A 20,785-nucleotide genomic window follows, 5' to 3' on the forward strand; every position below is an offset into this window, starting at 1 on the left:
AGTAATGGGATTACTGGATCAAATGGTATTTCTTATTCTAGATCCTTGAGGAATCGCCACACTGTCTTCCACAATCGTTGAACTAATTTACACTCCCACTAACAACGTAAAGGCATTCGTATTTCTCCACATTCTCCTCAGCATCTGTTGTTTCTTGACCTTTTAGTGGTCACCATTCTAACTGGCATGAGATGGTATCTCATTGTGATTTTGATTTGCATGTCTCTAACGACCAGTGATGATGAGCGTTTTTTCATATGTTTGTTGGTCACATAAATGTCTTATTTTGAGAAGTGTCTGTTCATGTGCTTTGCCCACTTTTTGATGGGGTTATTCATTTTTTTCCCTTGTCAATTCGTTTAAGTTTCTTGTAGATTCTGGATATTAGCCTTTTGTCAGAGAGAAAGATTAAACCTTGCAAGTTAAAACTAGATGACTTACGTAAACTTCTGGAGAAATCATAGCAACTTTTATATAAATAATTTTTATGCCTGCTGATGTGTAGACTACACAAAATGTACACATGAACTTGGGGTTCAGACTGCAATTCAGAGAATTGTGTCAGATTGTAATTGCAATTGGAAGATGCTTCAGAAACTCTAGAAAACCTAGTCTATAGACTGCTCCAGACATTACAGGTGAGCCAACATACAACTGAAAGTGTTAGAGCGATGTTTGCCAAACAAATTGCTCTAATTGAAGCAGCAGTTGTGTGACTTTAATAAGGTTCCAGGATTATACTGTCCCCTTTTTGCTGTGATTTCCCTTTGCCCTTTTCTGATTTGACTTCATCCCCTTTTCCATGGGACGTGGCTTCTCCAGAATGAGCCTTCCTAGTCATGTAGGATCAGATGAAACATACAGCCACAAAGGTCTTCTACAATGCATTCTCTGAGAGCTTTTGAAGAATTGTGGGGCCAGGTGTGGTTGCACAGGCCTGCAATCCCAGCCCTTTGAGAGTCCAAGGCAGGAAGATCACTGGAAACCAGGAGTTTACGACCATCCTAAGCAACAAGGGAGACCACGTCTTCTCAAAACAAAATAAATCAAGCTAGCCAGGTTCAGTGGCGCGTGCTTGTAGTCTCAGATACTTGGGAGGCCAAGGTGGGAGGACCACTTCAGCCCAAGAATTCAAGGCTGTAGTGAGTGTACTCTAATCTAGGTGACAGAGCAAAATTGTGTCTCTTAAAAAAAGAAAAGAGAAGAAAAAGAACGGGGTAAACAGGAAAGCCAAAGATCTCAGGCATCTCTGGATGATTGCCTAAACAAATTGATTTTTCCTGGTTTCAAAGCATTTCAAAATGTATATTTCTTTGTGAAAGAAAGACATCCCGATTGTAACTTTATTATTTTCTAAGGCACAGAAGAAAGAGAAGATTAGATAATAGTTTTTCTGCCTATTCCATCTCTGCCTACCTGCCTTCTCTCCTTTAATCAAATGTATAAATACTAAGCCTCCTGAAACCTCTTCAGAGAGAACACAAGCCACCAAGGTTTTTTGCAACTCATGTTTTCTCAGGGTGCACCTTCAAGCTATGGCTCAATAAAACTCAATTGTTCAAGACCCTTGCCTCAGTCCGTCATTCTGGATAACCAGCATGAGTCCCGCAAAGCCCTTCAGTAATCTATTGTCTGCCTAGGTGATATGTACCTAAGTGAGTCAGGTCTTCATGAGTCAAACACTCTTCTTCCTTTTCTGGCTTTCCCAACCCTACCACTCAGTACTGTGTGCTCTGATCTGACCCCAGTTCCCAGGTTGTTTGTATTGGTCTAAGAAAGCAAGACCAGGAAGGGCAGGTTGAGAAGGAAATAAGAGGCCAACACCGTGGAACATGGCAAGTGAGGCTGTCATTGCTCAAAGCAACACTCACTGGGTGTATTTTATGAATTTTTCAGATTTGGAATCTTTCCCCTGTATGTCTATCTAGAAAGTCACCCTCCTTCTACTTTCTTCTCATTACACTTTCTGTTTCTAGTGCACTTGTTTATGGCCAAAGAATGGCCATGCAAATAGTTGACAATAGAATAAAAAATGACTTTTTGTGTGACTTGGAACCTGGCCTTTCTTTTTTTTCAAAAAAGATTGAGTTTTCTAAAAGCTAGCTTTTGTGCAGTTGTGAGTGTAGTGTTAGGGAATAGGTGCATAAGTGAAGCATGAGACAGAAAACAAAATGCTGGCTGTCAAATCCTGAAAGCAAATGGGACAAAAATCATTTTTTAAAGGTGGATGTCATTCAGGAGACCTTGTAAATCTTAGAGTGTCCTCTTACCAGATGAAGTGGAGGATGAGGTTAAATTATGGAGTTAGGTGACAGTGGGCACATACATCTCTGCCATAGTTTTTTTTTTAATCTGTAAAAATGGGGATGGTGGCACTTAGGATTTTTTTGTCAGGACTGTAGCTACATGAAAAGCACTTAGGATAGTGCCTGGTGCATAGTGAGTGCTGCATTCGTGTGTGAGCTATTATAATTATGGGAATAGGCAGAAGTGCCACCCTGGTCATCCAGAGTGGGGAAGTACTTTCCGGTCAGGGTCCAGGCAGGCCAGCTGGAGATGAAGCTGGTTAGTGGGGATGCTTAACTTCCAGGAGTAGAAGAAGTTAGGAGAAGTAACTCATGCACAACATTCTGTAAACATTCCTTTGCCCAACAGCAGGAATGCCCAGAGTGGGTGTGACTTCTGTGACAATCATCTTCTCCTCAGGAATCTAAGAATGTGTCCTAGAGTGGAATGGCTTTGATGTAAGCCAAGCCCAGAAATGGGCTTCAAGACTGCCTCGCAGGCCGGGCGCGGTGGCTCAAGCCTGTAATCCCAGCACTTTGGGAGGCCGAGGCGGGTGGATCACGAGGTCAGGAGATCGAGACTATCCTGGCTAACATGGTGAAACCCCGTCTCTACTAAAAATACAAAAAACTAGCCGGGCGTGGTGGCGGGCGCCTGTAGTCTCAGCTACTTGGGAGGCTGAGGCGGGAGAATGGCGTGAACCCGGGAGGCGGAGCTTGCAGTGAGCCGAGATCACGCCACTGCACTCCAGCCTGGGAGACACAGCGAGACTCCGTCTCAAAAAAAAAAAAAAAAAAAAAAAAAGACTGCCTCGCAGATAGAATTCATCTTGAAAAAGGAAAGCATTCATCTATCTAAAGGAATACCCTCTTCTGGCCCAGGCCATTATTTTTGTTTTTGTGCTATCCTAATTTTTAAGGTGTAAGGAGAAAGACTGAAGAATAAAATAATGAAGTGCATGTATGAAATAACACAGTAGAATTGAGACTGGTATGTGTAAGTTAAGAGAAATCGTGTATAAATTTTGTGTGAACATAAAAAGGATTTCTTGTTGCAAACAGACATCTCCATATACATAATACCATTGTCTTGAGTGAATAACAGACTCTATCACAAGAACACACCATCAGAGTCATGAGAGAATGGGTAGTGTGATTTCTTTAATTGGCAGGTTAGACTGAGAAAGTTACTGAAGAGAAAGGAGTTGAAGGAAAAGATGAGTGAGGGCAAGAAAAATGGGATGGTGAAAGGAAAGGACTGAAAGGAATGTTTACCGAGGGGCTCATCAGGTACCAGGCTCTGTGACTAATGTCTTATACATGTTAATTTACTCTTCCACTGTCATTTTCTGATGTATTAAGAGTCAGCCTTACACTGCAGATGAGGGAAGAGGCTGAGGGAGGTCAAATGAGGGGCCTAGGGTCATCCAGCCACTTCATAGCAGAGCTAGTATGTTTCACTGTGGTTTCTGTAGACAGAAAAGTGAGACAAGGAAGGAAGGCAAAACATATTTTTGTTGTGGGTAATGTTTATGAAAATGACCTGTATGAGGCAGAATAATGGCCTCTTAAAAATGTCCACATCCGGGCTGGGTGTGGTGGCTCAGGCCTGTAATCCCAGCTCTTTGGGAGGCGGAGATGGGCAAATCACAAGGTGATGAGTTCAAGACCAGATTGGCCAACATGGTGAAACCCTGTTTCTATTAAAATGCAAAAATTAGCTGGGCGTGGTGGCGGGCACATGTAATCCCAGCTACTTGGGAGGCTGAGGCAGGAGAATCATTTGAACCTGGGAGGTGCAGGTTGCAGTGAGCTGAGATCACCCCACTGCATTCCAGCTGGGGCAACATGAGTGAAACTCTGTCTCAAAAAAAAAAAAAAAAATTCCCATCCTAACCCTTGGGACACATGTATTTACTTTTCTTGACAAAAACACTGTTCAACGGTGATACAGTTGAGTATCTTGAGATGGAAAGCTTATTCTGGATTATCTAGGTTTCTCCAGATGTCATCATAAAGGTCCTTGTAAGTGAAAGAGAAAGGCAGGAGAGTCAAAGTGAGAATGATGCAGCCTGAGAGACTCCACTGACCATTGCTTTCTGTGAACATGTGTGACAAGACAAAATTTCAACAAATGTAGTTGTAGATGTAATTGGGTTTTATTTGTGATTTATGATTTGGGGCAGGTCTCCCTCTACAGATACAGTGATAACTTCCCCTGGGCAATACAATAGCAAAACAGTGGGTTTTGTCAAATGCGGATCAGTAAACAAAGCCATAGAAATAAATTGATTGGTCAACATCAGAATATTTCAGGTCACTTATTTTGGTAACAGTGAAAGCAGAGGGACTTCCTTATTATGCTCACTCAGGTAGACTGGAATCATCTTTTTACAGAAAAATATGATCTGTTTTTGAGAGCTATCTGCTTCCTTAAAATTTCAGTGGGAGTATATAACATCCAGTGTGTGTGGCTCTATTTTGAAGTGTCTGTACTCCCACTTAGGTGAGAATATGATCAAAATTTAAAGAATTAACATTAGTCTCAATAACTGTAGTTTTGGGCTTCCATCATTTCTCTTCTTTTCTTTTTTTAATTTCCTTTGTCTTTTTAAATTTTTTTTTTATACCTTATGTTCTAGGGTATATATGCACAACGTGCAGGTTTGTTACATATGTATACATGTGCCATGTTGGTGTGCTGTACCCTTTAACTCGTCATTTAGATTAGGTATATCTACTAATGCTATCTCTCCCAATTCCCACACCCCACAACAGACCCCGGTGTGTGATGTTCCCCATCCTGTGTCCAAGCGTTCGCATTGTTCAGTTCCCTACTATCAGTGATTACATGCGGTGTTTGGTTTTCTGTTTTTGCGATAGTTTGCTGAGAATGATGGTTTCCAGCTGCATCCATGTCCCTACAAAGGACATGAACCCATCCTTTTTTATGGCTGCATAGTATTCCATGGTGTATATGTGCTACATTCTCTTAATCCAGTCTGTTATTGATGGACATTTGGGTTGGTTCCAAGTCTTTGCTATTGTAAATAGTGCCGCAATAAACATACATGTGTACGTGTCTTTATAGCAGCATGATTTGTAATCTTTTGGGTATATCCCAAGTAATGGGATGGCTGACGCAAATGGTATTTCTAGTTCTAGATCCTTGAGGAATCACTGCACTGTATTCTACAATGGTTGAACTAGTTTAGATTCCCACCAACAGTGTAAAAATATTCCTATTTCTCCACATCCTCTCCAGCGCCTGTTTTTTCCTGACTTTTTAATGATCGCCACTTTTACTGGTGTGAGATGGTATCTCATTGTGATTTTGATTTGCATTTCTCTGATGGCCAGTGATGATGAACATTTTTTCATGTGTCTGTTGACTACATAAATGTCTTCTTTTGATAAGTGTCTGTTCATATCCTTTACCCATTTTTGATGGGGTTGTTTGCTTTTTCTTGTAAATTTGTTTGAATTCTTTGTAGGTTCTGGATGTTAGCCCTTTGTCAGATGAGTAGATTGCAAAAATTTTTTCCCATTCTGTAGGTTGCCTGCTGCCTCTGATGGTAGTTTCTTTTGCTAACCAGAAGGTCGTTAGTTTAATTAGATCCCTTTTTTCAATTCTGATTGTTGCCATTGCTTTTGGGTTTTAGACATATAGTCATTGCCCATGCCTATGTCCTGAATAGTATTGCCTAGGTTTTCTTCTAGGGTTTTTTTGTGATTTTAGGTCTAATATTTAAGTCTTTAATCCATCTTGAATTAATTTTTGTATAAGGTGTAAGGAAGGGATCCAGTTTCCGCTATCTACTAATGGCTAGCCTGTTCTCCTAGCACCATTTATTAAAACGGGAATCCTTTCCCCATTTCTTGTTTTTCTCAGCTTTGTCAAAGGTAAGATGATTGTAGATGTGTGGTATTATTTCTGAGGGCTCTGTTCTTCTCCATTGGTCTATCTCTCTGTTTTGGTACCAGTACCATGCTGTTTTGGTTACTGTAGCCTTGTAATATAGTTTGAAGTCAGGTAGCGTGATGCCTCCAGCTGTTTTTTTGGCTTAGGATAGTCTTGGCAATGTGGGCTCTTTTTTGGTTCCATAGGAACTTTAAAGTGTTTTTTTCCAATTCTGGGAAGAAAGTCATTGGTAGCTTAATGGGGATGGCATTGAATCTATAAATTACCTTGGAGAGTATGGCCATTTTCATTATATTGATTCTTCCTATCCATGAGCATGGAAAGTTCTTCCACTTGTTTGTGTCCTCTTTTATTTCACTGAGCAGTGGTTTGTAGTTCTCCTTGAAGAGGTCCTTCACATCCCTTGTAAGTTGGATTCCTAGGTATTTTATTCTCTTTGAAGCAATTGTGAATGGCTGTTCATTCATGATTTGGCTCTCTGTTTGTCTGTTACTGGTGTATAAGAATGCTTGTGATTTTGGCATATTGATTTTGTATCCTGTGAATCTGCTGAAGTTGCTTATCAGCTTAAGGAGATTTGGGCTGAGATGATGGGGTTTTCTAAATATACAGTCACGTCCTCTACAGACAGGGACAATTTGACTTCCTCTTCTCCTAATTGAATACCCTGTAATTCTTTCTCTTGCCTGATTGCCCTAGCCAGAACTTCCAACACTATGTTGAATGGGAGTGGTGAGAGAGGGCATCCCTGTCTTGTGCCAGTTTTCAAGGGGAATGCTTCCAGTTCTTGCCCATTCAGTATGATATTGGCTGTGGGTTCGTCATAAATAGCTCTTATTATTTTGAGATATGTTCCATCAATACCGAATTTATTGAGAGTTTTTTTTTATCATGAAGGGCTGTTTAATTTTGTCAAAGGTCTTTTCTGCATGTATTGAGATGATCATGTGGTTTTTGTCTTTGGTTCTGTTTATATGCTGGATTACATTTATTGATTTGTGTCTGTTGAACCAGCCTTGCATCCTAGGGATGAAGCCCACTTGATCATGGTGGATAAGCTTTTTGGTGTGCTGCTGGATTCTGTTTGCCAGTATTTTATTGAGGATTTTTGCATCAATGTTCATCAGGGATATTGGTCTAAAATTATCTTTTTTTGTTGTATCTCTGCCAGGCTTTGGTATCAGGATGATGTTGGCCTCCCATGTGAGTTAGGGAGGATTCCCTCTTTTTCTACTGATTGAAATAGTTTCAGAAGGAATGGTACCAGCTCCTCCTTGTAACTGGGAATATTTGGCTGTGATTCCGTCTGGTCCTGGACTTTTTTGGTTGGTAGGCTACGAATTATTACCTCAATTTCAAAGCCTGTTATTGGTCTATTCAACGGTTCAATTTCTTCCTGGTTTAGTCTTGGGGGAGTGTATGTATCCAGGAATTTATCCATTTCTTCTAGTTTTCTAGTTTATTTGCGTAGAGTTGTTTGTAGTATTCTCTGATGGTAGTTTGTATTTCTGTGGGGTCCGTGGTGATATCCCCTTTATCATTTTTTATTGTGTCAATTTGATTATTCTCTCTTTTCTTCTTTATTAGTCCATCAATTTTCTTGATCTTTCCAAAAAACCAGCTCCTGGATTCATTGATTTTTTTGAAGGGTTTTTTGTGTCTCTATCTTCTTCATTTCTCCTCTGATCTTAATTACTTCTTGCCTTCTGCTAGCTTTTGAATGTGTTTGTTCTTGTTTCTCTCATTCTTTTAATTGTGATGTGTTGTTAGGGCGTCAATTTTAGATCTTTCATGCTTTCACTTATGGGCATTTAGTGCTATAAATTTCCCTCTGCACACTGCTTTAAATGTGTCCCAGAGATTCTGGTATGTTGTATCTTTGTTCTTACTGGTTTCAAAGAACATCTTTATTTCTGTCTTCATTTCGTTTTGTACCCAGTAGTCATTCAGGAGCAGGTTATTCAGTTTCCATGTAGTTTTGTGGTTTTGAGTGAGTTTCTTAATCCTGAGATCTAGTTTGATTGTACTGTGATCTGAGAGACAGTTTGTTAAAATTTCTCTTCTTTTACATTTGCTGAGGAGTGCTTTACTTCCAACTATGTGGTCAATTTTGGAATAAGTGTGACGTGGTGCTGAGAAGAATGTATATTCTGTGGTTTGTGGTGGAGAGTTCTACAGATGTCTATTAAGTCCGCTTGGTGCAGAGCTAAGCTCAATTCCTGGATATCCTTGTTAACTTTCTGTCTCATTGATCTGTCTAATGTAGACAGTGGGGTGTTAAAATCTCCCATTATTATTGTGTTTGAGTCTAAGTCTCTTTGTAAGTCTCTAAGGGCTTGCTTTATTCATCTGGGTGTTCCTGTATTGGGTGCATATGTATTTAGGATAGTTAGCTCTTGTTGTTGAATTGATCCCTTTACCATTATGTAATGGCCTTCTTTATCTCTTTTGATCTTTGTTGGCTTAAAGTCGGTTTTATCAGAGTCTAGGATTGCAACCCCTGGCTTTTTTTGCTTTCCATTTGCTTGGTAGATCTTCCTCCATCCCTTTATATTGAGCCTATGTGTGTCTCTGCACGTGAGATGGGTCTCCTGAACACAGCAGTCTGATGGCTCTTTACCCTTTGTCCAACTTGCCAGTCTGTGACTTTTAGTTGGACGATTTAGTCCATTTACATTTGAGGTTAATATTGTTATGTGTGAACTTGATCCTGTCATTGTGATGTTGTATGGTTATTTTGCTCGCTGGTTGATGTAGTTTCATCCTAGCATCGACGGTCTTTACATTTTGGCATGTTTTTGCAGTGGCTGGTGCTGGTTGTTCCTTTCCAAGTTTAGTGCTTCCTTCAGGGGCTCTTGTAGGGTAGGCCTGGTGGTGACAAAATCTCTCAGCATTTGCTCGTCTGTAATTATTATTAAGTTTAGTGAGGGCGAGGGTATGTTAGTGAGGGATTTAGGGTCGTTTGATTATGAGGTGAGATGGTCACATGGGGATGAAGTAATTCTTAACAAAACATCGGTATGTAGAAGTACAGTATACAGAGATAAAAATGTACAACATAGTGTGTGCGTCAGCATTTTCTAACAGAGCCTTAAAACAGGAACACAATCTATCCATATCGTATGATTAGCAAGATATTAATCAGCAGTAACAGTTGCAGGAAAAGCTGGTTGCAACAATCAATAGAAAGAGGATGTGAAGCTAGACAACTGGTTAAACCAAAAAATTCTGAGGAGGGAGTATGCCTAAACCCTAAAGAGACCTAGAAGAGCCGTGGCAAGATAAGTGCGTTTATAACCCTATCCTATCCATATGAACAGGCACCCCTCATGTGTCCATTAATAGGCTCTCCGCAAGGGTTGCATTCCATTCCCAGAGCTATGAACATCTACTTTTCTGGGATGGGAATCTTGGTGACGTGAAACCTCCCTGACTACACGTCCATTTATAGGCTCTCTGCAGGGGAAGTACATCACGTGCTGTTGGCTCATTCTGGCAGTCCAACCTGACATTTTCTTTACACAATCCTGCATGATGTTTTGTATTTGCAACAATCAGGAGCATTTCATCTTTTATTCCATAGCAATGGTTTCAGGGGGTCTCCCTACAGGACTACAGGCGCACACCACCACACCCAGATAATTTTTGTATTTTTAGTAGAGACAGGGTTTCACCATATTGACGAGGCTGGTCTCGAATTCTTGACCTTGTGATCTGCCTGCCTTTTCCTCCCAAAGTGCTGGGATTACAGATGTGAGCCACTGCACTCGGCCCATAAACCACACATTTCTTTCGGTTTTTTAATTCCAGCCCAAGAGAAACAATTTAATATTTGAAGGATGGCTGCACACAAATATTTGCACACAAATAAAAATGTTTGTAGTTTGCACCACATGAGGAAGACTACCAGTATGACTATCAGGACGAAAATATCAAGAGGTTGGACTATGCATCTTAGGCAAGATGCAAACCAACTGTAATAGAATAGATCAAAGAAGAAGCCAGAAGAGTCTAGTCATTTTAACCAGGCAGCACATTTGTTGATTTTTACAACTGAGTCTCCATAATACCTGATGTATATATCCATGTGCAACAAGAAGTGTCACAACCTCCACAGGCTCCCCCGTGTTTAGCTGGTAGAAAGCAATTCTATTTTCTAGCATTGCATGTCCATATTAAATTAAAACAGGGAGCGAGAGGAATAGGCAAGTACACAAGTAGAATTAAAAAAAAAAAAACAAAAAACTATGCATTTGAGGAAAAAGTTGTGTTAAAGATGCAGCTAACTTCAGCCTTTGGGTGGACTAAAGGATCTCTTGTTATGTAAAAACGTGTGGACCAGGTGCGGTGGCTCACGCCTGTAATCCCAGCACCTTGGGAATCCGAGGCACGCGGATCACCTGAGGTCAGGAGTTCGAGACCAGGCTGACCAACATGTAAAAACCCCATCTCTACTAAAAATACAAAATTAGCCTGATGTCGTGGCGCATGCCTATAATCCCAGCTACTAGGGGGGCTGAAGCACGAGAATCACTTGAATCCAGGAGGCAGAGGTTGTGGTGAGCCAAGATTTTGCCATTGCACCCCAGCGTGGGCAACAAGAGAGAAATTCCATCTTAAAAATAATAATAAGTGTGGTTGACATGAAATATCTGACACTGTTAACTTACTCTCAGAAGCTACTTCTTGTGAAATCCTAAGTACAGCACTATTCTGGGAAGCAAAGGAGACAGGCATAAGCAAGGACAAACTAAGAGAAGTAAGAGTCTCATCACGATTGATAGTCTTGTTCTGATATCTTGAAAAAAGCTGTCTACAGTGTACAGTCATCAACTTGCTGTTGTGCTTTGCAGTTTAAGTATCTCTAAGTTACGGTGTTGAACACTTGGTGAGCTCTGAGTGGCCCACACCTCAGACATGAGGGTTTTACCATGAAATTTACATTGAGTTGTCCACCTCTAGCTTATATGACTTCAGGAACAGAGCTGTTCTTGTTCTTAATGGTTTCATTGGAGAAAATTGAATTGGAAGAACTAAAAGAATTCGGCGTCCACTCCAGTCTACCAGTAGGTTATAAATGCTCAAAGATAATGAGCAGTGGTTCAGTCTGGTAACAGGTGTACTACAGTTTTTCTTTTCAACATAATTTTTCTCTATATAGGATTCTCTATTTTTTCCAAAGATACTTCCAGTAGGATGAATTTGTTTGCATAATAGGTTGAGTCTCAGCCAACTTGCCTAGATTCTTTATCTAAGTACAGCAAGAGTAGCAATGGACCATAAAGGATCTTTTTAAATTTTGCTTTGTTAGAAGTTTTATAAGACTCTCAGATTAAACTTCTAAAAACCTCTTGAGACTAGGAAGCCAAACAAAGGCCAACTTCAGACTTTCCCTGCATTCCCTATGGGTTTATTCTGTGTATATTCTCAAATAGAATATCCCAGTCAAAGCCTTGGTTATATAACCAATGTTTTCAAATGTGTCCTGTTATAAAGAGAGTAGATTCTCTCTGAACTTGTGCAAATATCTTTATTACCCTAAGCAAATGAATACTCATGAATACTATGAATAGTTTCCCAATTCTGGGGCACTCAGATTGGGAGCAAAAGCAAATGTTTTCATTTTTGTTTACAAAAGTATAATTTACCAAATAGTTGTAAAGTATAAAGAGCTTAAGAGAGAAAGTTCATAAATCTGGAGAATAAAACATTCAAAGAATCAGCACATTTTCAAATAAAAAATTATGAAAACATTATCTTTTTGATTATTAAGCCCAATATAACTGAGTTTTTTTCTTCTTTGTCTTGAATTTCATGAAGGTATCAGCCTGTTCATTAAAATTTTGAAAGTTCTCAGAGAGTCCAGTGGTATGATCTTGAAGTTATCAGAAACTTGTATTCAAGAGTCTTTGTCAGAGTCTTTTCCATATATCTCCTTGAAGAAAAAGCAGTTTTGGACCATAGCTGACTGTAAATACTTCGAGGAGGAATCAAAGCAACTGTCTGGGAATGACAAAGATTTAAAATGACCATGGTTAAAAATCTAATGAGATTTTTATTAGTTTTTTTTTATGGTAAAGACACAGCTCACATAGAAATCTAGTTACTTCTGTGGCATATGACACTATGACTGATAACATATTCGATTTCCAGAAATATCACACAGTTTTTAGAACTCACTTTAAAAAAATTTCTTAATTTTTTTTTCTTTGAGATGGAATCTCGCTCTGTAGACCAGGCTGGAGTGCAGTTGCAGGATCTCTGCTCACTGCAAGCTCCACCTCTGGGTTCACGCCATTCTCCTGCCTCAGCCTATGGAGTAGCTGGGACTACAGGCGCCAGCTTCCACACCCGGCGAATTTTGTTTTTGTGTTTTTAGTAGAGACCAGGTTTCACCGCGTTAGCCAGGACGGTCTTGATTTCCTGACCTCATGATCTGCCAGCCTCAGCCTCCCAAAGTGTTGGGATTACAGGCGTGAGCCACAGCACCCAGCCTAGAATACTCATATTATTAACATTCCCATAAATATTATTTAGAGAAGGTTTAGCATCACTTATCACTCATTTGAAAATGCTTTATATACATTTTAACATATCAATTAAGGTGGCTTTTCCATTCAGCTTCTCTTTCCCAACTGGATTACTGAATTCTTGGTGTAGCCCATTAATAATTAGGGCCAAAAACATATAGTCTTATGTATGTCGAAAAAGGTCCTTATATAATTCCAGTACTTCTACCTGAGAATCATTGATTTAGTTTTAAGTTCTACCTATTACAAGAGTTCTCCATCCTCGTTACATGTTTGTAGTGTCAGGGAAGGCTTAAAAATTACCGGTGCCTGGGTCCCTCTCTAGACCTTTAAACTGGAATTCATGGGTGGCGCTTGAGCACCCACTTTTAAAAATGTTTTCCAGTGATTCCAATGTGGAGCTATATTTCCCATCAGATTTCTCTGATTTCTTGTGGCCTTCACTTTTTTTTTTATTTTGGTATCATGATTATTTTGAGGTCTCATTTCCTGTCTTAGTCTTTATGTCCCCTGGGGTAGGGACTTTGCCTTCTTCATTTCTATATCTTTTTTGAACGTGTGAATTGGTCATCAGGGAAAGGTCTCAACCACACATAGGTTGTGTTCTGACTCTCAGGTTCACAGGCTAATCCTAAAGTCTTTGTTCTCCACAAGGTCAGAGATTGGTTGTGATGAAGGGTGTGGTTAAGTCTGTAGTGAAGATGGTGGAGGGGCATTCACCCTGTTTTTAGGCATAGCATTGGAACTAAGAATTTTATGTCTATATGGGTGAAGGGGCAGGGATGTGAGGAAGACAGTTCTAATTAGGATGGAGGAATTATACTAGGAAGTAGAGGTAAAGGAAGTGAGAAGGATTAGTAAATAGAAGAAATGTGAACTTACAAATAGGCTAGAGTAGATCCCTGGAGATTCTTGATTAAGTGAATTAGCTAGATTTTAGAAAGGTAATGAGGCAGTCATATGCAAGGAAGATTTCAAAGTCTGGAGACAAGAAGTCAAGCAGCACTTTGAGAAGTGGTTGAGCTTTGTGGGAATGGAGAGAATTACACTATTGAGAGAGTGTTAAAAATAATGAAGAGGGTTTCACAATGTGAAAATGTGTTTCTCATTTAAATCTGAGAAACAAACGAGCAGAAGCTGGAGATAATTATGTTTTAAAGACATTGGGGGTACAGGGAGCATAAAGGCCAGGTAGAAAGGGAACTGCAGGAATTAGTGCTGGGATGCAGGAGTTTGGTGGAGGAAGGAGGCGATCCAGTCCCAGATACAGAGAAATAAGTCTTTTCCCTCTCCCAAGCATGGCCGTCAGCCCTGCAAGAAATGGGAGAAGAGAAAAGGCCATCATACCTGCCAGACTTCCTGAAATACAGAAATGACATCACAGTTGCTCTATCAGATGATTCCAGGATAGCTTTCCTCTTCCTAAAGGAGCTGTCATGGAAAGAAAAGAAAACGAATGGAGATGATGTTATTTAAGGGGGGAGCCTCAGGCAAAAGCATGTGACATGAAGTACTCTATAATTGCTTCTTCAAGGAATGCAGTATTTCTGTTGGAAACCTCATGGGAGATGATTATATTCTTGCAGTTATTTTTCCTCTCTCACTGTGTTTCTAGGTTTTTGATCAGTCCTCTGTCAATTCTCTATTGCACTCAGATATTTCAGAAAGCTTTCGGATGGGAGAAAGGCTGATCGTTATTTTGTCTGTCATTAGAACTATCCACCTTTACACCTTTTCATGGTTGCATCTTTTACTTAGTGTCTCTGTGGTGGCAGCCATGAATGAGACCCTGCCAGATCTCCATGGCAGGGACCTGATTGACAGAAGGCCCAGATCAGTGCATTTCAAATTCACCAACTCCTTTGCACAGAACGCTTCCCACAGGCTCCCAACAAGGGCGTGAAAGCAAGCCTAGTTCTCTGAGACTCTCCCTAACTTTAATGGGTGACTTGTTGGAGGACTCCCCATCAGCCTTGCAAAAACTCTCTTAGAACTGCATTGATACCTAAAACTTCTTTCTCTTTCTTTTTCACAGGAGTCAGCTTTGCTTAGTGGTCTGTGGATTATCCCACACTACCTTCATGCCTGCCCCACATTCCCTCAGAGGTGTCTTCCCTGATAAATTATCTTGTATGTCTAATCCCATCCTGGATGCATCTCAGTTGGTGAAAACTAACATACCAGGCTTGATTCTTTGCACTTAGATTTTTTTCCTTTGTCACCCACAAGCAGTCAGTAACCATGTCCTAGTGTTTTATGTGTTACCTCTTTTTCTACATATATATGGAAATAGGTACTGTTGAGGGGCATGTCCTATATGGAAGGCCTTGTGCTAAATACTTTACCTGAACCTCATGTAATTCACACAGTAAGCCTGTCAGGTAGACATTATTTCCATTTTGCCTATAAAAAGGCAGAAACTTAGAGTAGTGTTAAAACTTTCCTGGTGTCATGTGGCTAGTAATCGAGATGTCTTTCTAGGATCTGAGATTTCTTTCTAGGACTATTTGACCTCAAGGCTAATGCTGGTGGTAGTAATATAGCTGCTGACATTGGTTCGTCTGTGTGTGGCTTCTTTTTTCATTGACTGTATTAAAACTTTAAAAGAATGGTATGAAGCAAGCTCTCTCATACTTCAGGATATGAAAGAAGAGCAAACGAAACCCAAGCACAGTGTATGAAGGAAAAAATATGAATTAGAGTGGTTAAAAATAAAATGCAGAATGGAAAAAGAATAGAGTAAACTAATGAAACAAAAGTTGATTCATCAAAATAAAATCAGCAAAATTGACGACCATTAACTCGACTAAGAAAAAAAGAGAGAAGACTAAAATTACTAAAATCAGAAATGAAAATGGAGTCTGAGCATGGTGGGTCTTATTTTAATCTTAGTACTTTCGGAGGTCACAATCTGAGGATTTCTTGAGGCCAGGTGTTTGGACCAGCATAGGTAACCTGGGGAGACCCAGTCTCCCCCAAAAAAGTTTAAAACCAATTAGCTGGGCATAGTGGCATGCATCTGTAGTCCTAGTATTTTAGGAGGCTGAAGAAGGAGAATTGATTGTGCCCAGGAGTTTGAGGCTGCAGGGAGGCATAGTCACACCACTGTATTTCAGCCTGGGCTGGCCTACAGAGTGAGCGCCTGTCTCTCCCTCTAAAAAAAAAAAAAAAAAAAAAAAAAAAAAAGAAAAAGAAAATGAAAGATTACTACCAATTCTGATAAAATAATGATTAAGAAAGTACTGTAAATAATTCTATGCCAATAAATTGGATAACCTAGATGGAATAGACAAATTCTTAGAAAAACACAAAAATATGAATAGAACTATAATCAGTAATAAGATTGAATCAATAAAAGCATTTGATGAAATTCAATATTTTTTCATAATAAAAACATTCTAACTAACAATGGAAGGAAACCACCTCACCATAAAGGCAATATGTGAAAAAACCAATGCTAACATCATACTCAATGGAGAAAGACTGAAAGCTTTCCCTGTATGAGCAAGAACAAGACAAGGATGCTGCTTTTGACACTTCTATTCAATGTAGTATTGAAAAATCTAGTCAGAAAAATTAGGCAAGAATTTAAAAAAAGACATTCAAGTTTGATGAAAGGAGTAAAATTATTTCTGTTTGCAGATAACTTGAAGTTATATGTAGAAAATCCTAAAGATGGAACAAACCTATTAAAATTAATAAATGAATTCAGTAATGTTGCACAATAAAAAAATAACATTCAAATATCCGTTGTAGTTCAATACACTAACCATGAACAATCTGAACGGAAATTAAGAAAAAATTGTGATTTGTATTAATATCAGAAAGAATAAAATATTTATGAATAAGTTTAACCAAAGTGGTGAAATGATTACACCTGAAATCCATAAAATATTGCTTAATGATAACATCAATAAAATGAAAGACATTTTGTTTTCATGAATTAGAAGACTCACTATTGTTAGGACAGTGCTTCCCAAAGTGAGCTGCAGATTCAATACACTTCCTATCAGAATCTCAGTGACATTTTTGCAGTAAAAAAAAAATCCGTCCTAAAATTTATATTGAAACTCATGACCCTAAATAGACAACTTTGAAGAGGAAGAATGAAGCCAGAGGACTGATACTTCAGGATTTCAGCATTTAAAACAAAGCCCCAGTAACCAATACAGTGTGGTACTGGTATTAAGGAAGACATAGAAATTAATGAAATGGAACAGAGAGTCCAAAAAGAAATACTTGCATATATGTCCAAATGATTTTCATCGAGTGTGCCAAGATCATTCAATGGGGAAAGGACAGCGTTCTCACCAAATGATATTGGAAAAGCTGGATATCCAAGGGCAAGAATGAGTGGAACCTTTACCTAACATAATATACAAAAATTAACCCACAGTAGATCAAAGATTTAAATGTAAGAACAAAAGCTATACAACCCTTAGAAGAAAACAGGAGAAAAGCTTCATGATATTGGATTTCAAAATGATTCCTTGGTTGTAACAACAAAAGCATAGGCAACAAATAAAATGGATAAATTGGACTTCATAAAAATCAAAACCTTTTATATATCGAAGAATATTAACAAGAAAGTAAAAAGGCAACCCATGAAATGAGAAAAATAATTGCAAATTATAAGTGTGATAAGAAATTAATTTCCAGAATACATGAAAAACTAGGAAACATCCAAAAACCCAATTAAAAAATGAACAAAGGATTAAAATAGAGTTTTCTCCAAGGAAGATATAAAAATATCCAATAAACCCATGCAAAGCTCCTCAGCATCATGAATACTTAGAGATATGCAAATCAAAACCACAATGTGACACCACCTCACACACTTTAGGATGGCTTTGATAAACAACAACAACGACAGCAACACAAAACAACAAGTGTTTTCAAATAGATGAAAAAATCAGAGCTCTAGTGCATTGCTGATGAGAATGGGAAATGTTATAGCCACTGTAAAAAGTGGTATGGCTGTTCCTCAAAATATTAAACATAAATTACCATTTGATCCAGCAATTCCACTTCTGGACTTACTCCCTATAGAACTGAAAAAAATTTGAACAAATATTTGCACATTGATGTTCAGAGAAGCATTACTCACAATAGCCAAAAAATGGAAACAACGGAAAAGTCCATTGAAAGATAAGTGGGTAGGCCAATGAGGTATATCTATATATCAAAATGTTATTCAACGGGGGTGGAGCAAGACGGCCGAATGGGAACAGCTCCAGTCTTCAGCTCCCAGTGCGAGCCACACAGAAGACAGGCGATTTCTGCATTTTCAACTGAGTTACTGGGTTCATCTCACTAGCGAGTGCCGAACAATCAGTGCTGGTCAGCTGCTGCAGCCCGACCAGCGAGAGCTGAAGCAAGCTGAGGCATTGCCTCACCTGGGAAGTGCAAGGGGGAAGGGAATCCCTTTTCCTAGCCAGGGGAACTGAGACACACAACACCTGGAAAATCGGGTAACTCCCACCCCAATACTGTGCTTTACCAAGGGTCTTAGGGAATGGGCACACCAGGAGATTATATCCCACACCTGGCCGGGAGGGTCCCACGCCCACGGAGCCTCCCTCATTGCTAGTACAGCAGTCCATGATCTAATGGCAAGGCAGCAGCGAGGCTGGGGGTGAGGCGGCTGCCATTGCTGAGGTTTAAGTAGGTAAACAAAGCTACTGGGAAGCTCGAACTACGTGGAGCTCACAGCAGCTGAAGGAGGCCTACCTGTCTCTGTAGACTCCACCTCTGGGGACAGGGCACAGCTAAACAATGACAACAACAACAAAAACAAAGCAGCAGAAACCTCTGCAGACGCAAACGACTCTGTCTTACAGCTTTGAAGAGAGCAGTGGATCTCCCAACACGGAGGTTGAGATCTGAGAATGGACAGAGTGCCTGCTCAAGTGGGTCCCTGACCCCTGAGTAGCCTAACTGGGAGACATTCCCCACTAGGGGCAGAGCGACACCCCACACCTCACACTGTGGAGTATACCCGTGAGAGGAAGATTCCAAAGCAAGAATCATACAGGTACACTCGTTGTTCAGTAATATTCTATCTTCTGCAGCCTCTGCTGCTAATACCCAGGCAAACAGGGTCTGGAGTGGAACTCAAGCAATCTCCAACAGACCTACAGCTGAGGGTCCTGACTGTTAGAAGGAAAACTAACAAACAGGAAGGACACCCACACCAAAACCCCATAAGTACGTCACCATCATCAAAGACCAGAGGCAGATAAAACCACAAAGATGGGGAAAAAGCAAGGCAGAAAAGCTGTAAATTCAAAAAATAAGAGCGCATCTCCCCCTGCAAAGGAACGCAGCTCATCGCCAGCAAGGGATGAAAGCTGGACGGAGAATGACTTTGACGAAATGAGAGAAGAAGCCTTCAGTCCATCAAACTTCTCAGAGCTAAAGGAGGAATTACGTACCCAGTGCAAAGAAACTAAAAATCTTGAAAAAAGAGTGGAAGAATTGATAACTAGAATAATTAATGCAGAGAAGGCCATAAACGAACTGACAGAGATGAAAACCATGACACGAGAAATACGTGAAAAATGCACAAGCTTCAGTAACCAACTTGATCAACTGGAAGAAAGAGTATCAGCGTTTGAAGATCAAATGAATGAAATGAAGCGAGAAGAGAAATCTAAAGAAAAAAAGAAGAAAAAGAAATGAACAAAGCCTGTAAGAAGTATGGGATTATGTAAAAAGACCAAATCTACATCTGATTGGGGTGCCTGAAAGTAAGGGGGAAAATGGAACCAAGTTGGAAAACACTCTTCGGGATATCATCCAGAACTTCCCAAACCTAGTAGGGTAGGCCAACATTCAAATTCAGGAAATACAGAGAATGCCACAAAGATAATCCTCGAGGAGAGGAACTCCAAGACACACAATTGCCTGATTCACCAAAGTTGAAATGAAGGAAAAAATCTTAAGGGCAGCCAGAGAGAAAGGTCAGGATCCCCACATAGGGAAGCCCATCAGATTAACAGCAGATCTCTCGGCAGAAATTCTACAAGCCAGGAGAGAGTGGGGGCCAATGTTCAACATTCTTAAAGAAAAGAATTTTAAACCTAGAATTTCATATCCAGCCAAACTAAGTTTCGTAAGTGAAGCAGAAATAAAATCTTTTTCAGATAAGCAAATGTTTAGAGATTTTGTCACCACCAGGCCTGCCTTACAAGAGACCCTGAAGGAAGCACTAAACATGGAAAGGAACAACTGGTACCAGCCATTGCGAAAACATGCCAAAATGTAAAGACCATCGAGGCTAGGAAGAAACTGCATCAACTAACGAGCAAAAAAAACCAGTTAAAATCATAATGGCAGGATCAAGTTCACACATAACAATCTTAACCTTAAATGTAAATGGACTAAATGGTCCAATTAAAAGACACAGACTGGCAAACTGGATAAAGAGTCAAGACCCATCAGTTTGCTGTATTCAGGAGACGCATCTCACATGCAGAGACATACATAGGCTCAAAATAATGGGATGGAGGAAGATCTACCAAGGAAATGGAGAACAAAAAAAAAAGCAGGGGTTGCAATCCTAGTCTCTGATAAAACAGACTTTAAGCCATCAAAGATCAAAAGAGACAAAGAGGGCCATTACATAATGGTAAAGGGATCAATTCAACAGGAAGAGCTAACTATCCTAAATATATATGCACCCAATACAGGAGCACCCAGATTCATAAAGCAAGTCCTTAGAGACTTACAAAGAGAATTAGACTCCCATACAATTATAATAGGAGACTTCAACACCCCACTGTCAACATTAGACAGATCAACTGGACAGAAAGTTTACAAGGATATCCAGGAATTGAACTCATCTCTGCAGCAAGCAGACCTAATAAACATCTACAGAACTCTCCACCCCAAATCAACAGAATAGACATTATTCTCAGCACCACATCACACTTATTCCAAAATTGACCACATAGTTGGAGGTAAAGCACTCCTCAGCAAATGTACAAGAACAGAAATTATAACAAACTGTCTCTCAGACCACAGTGCAATCAAACTAGAACTCAGGA

This window comes from Macaca fascicularis, chromosome 19, assembly GCF_037993035.2.
Source record: "Macaca fascicularis isolate 582-1 chromosome 19, T2T-MFA8v1.1".
In the NCBI taxonomy this organism is placed as follows: Eukaryota; Metazoa; Chordata; class Mammalia; order Primates; family Cercopithecidae; genus Macaca; species Macaca fascicularis.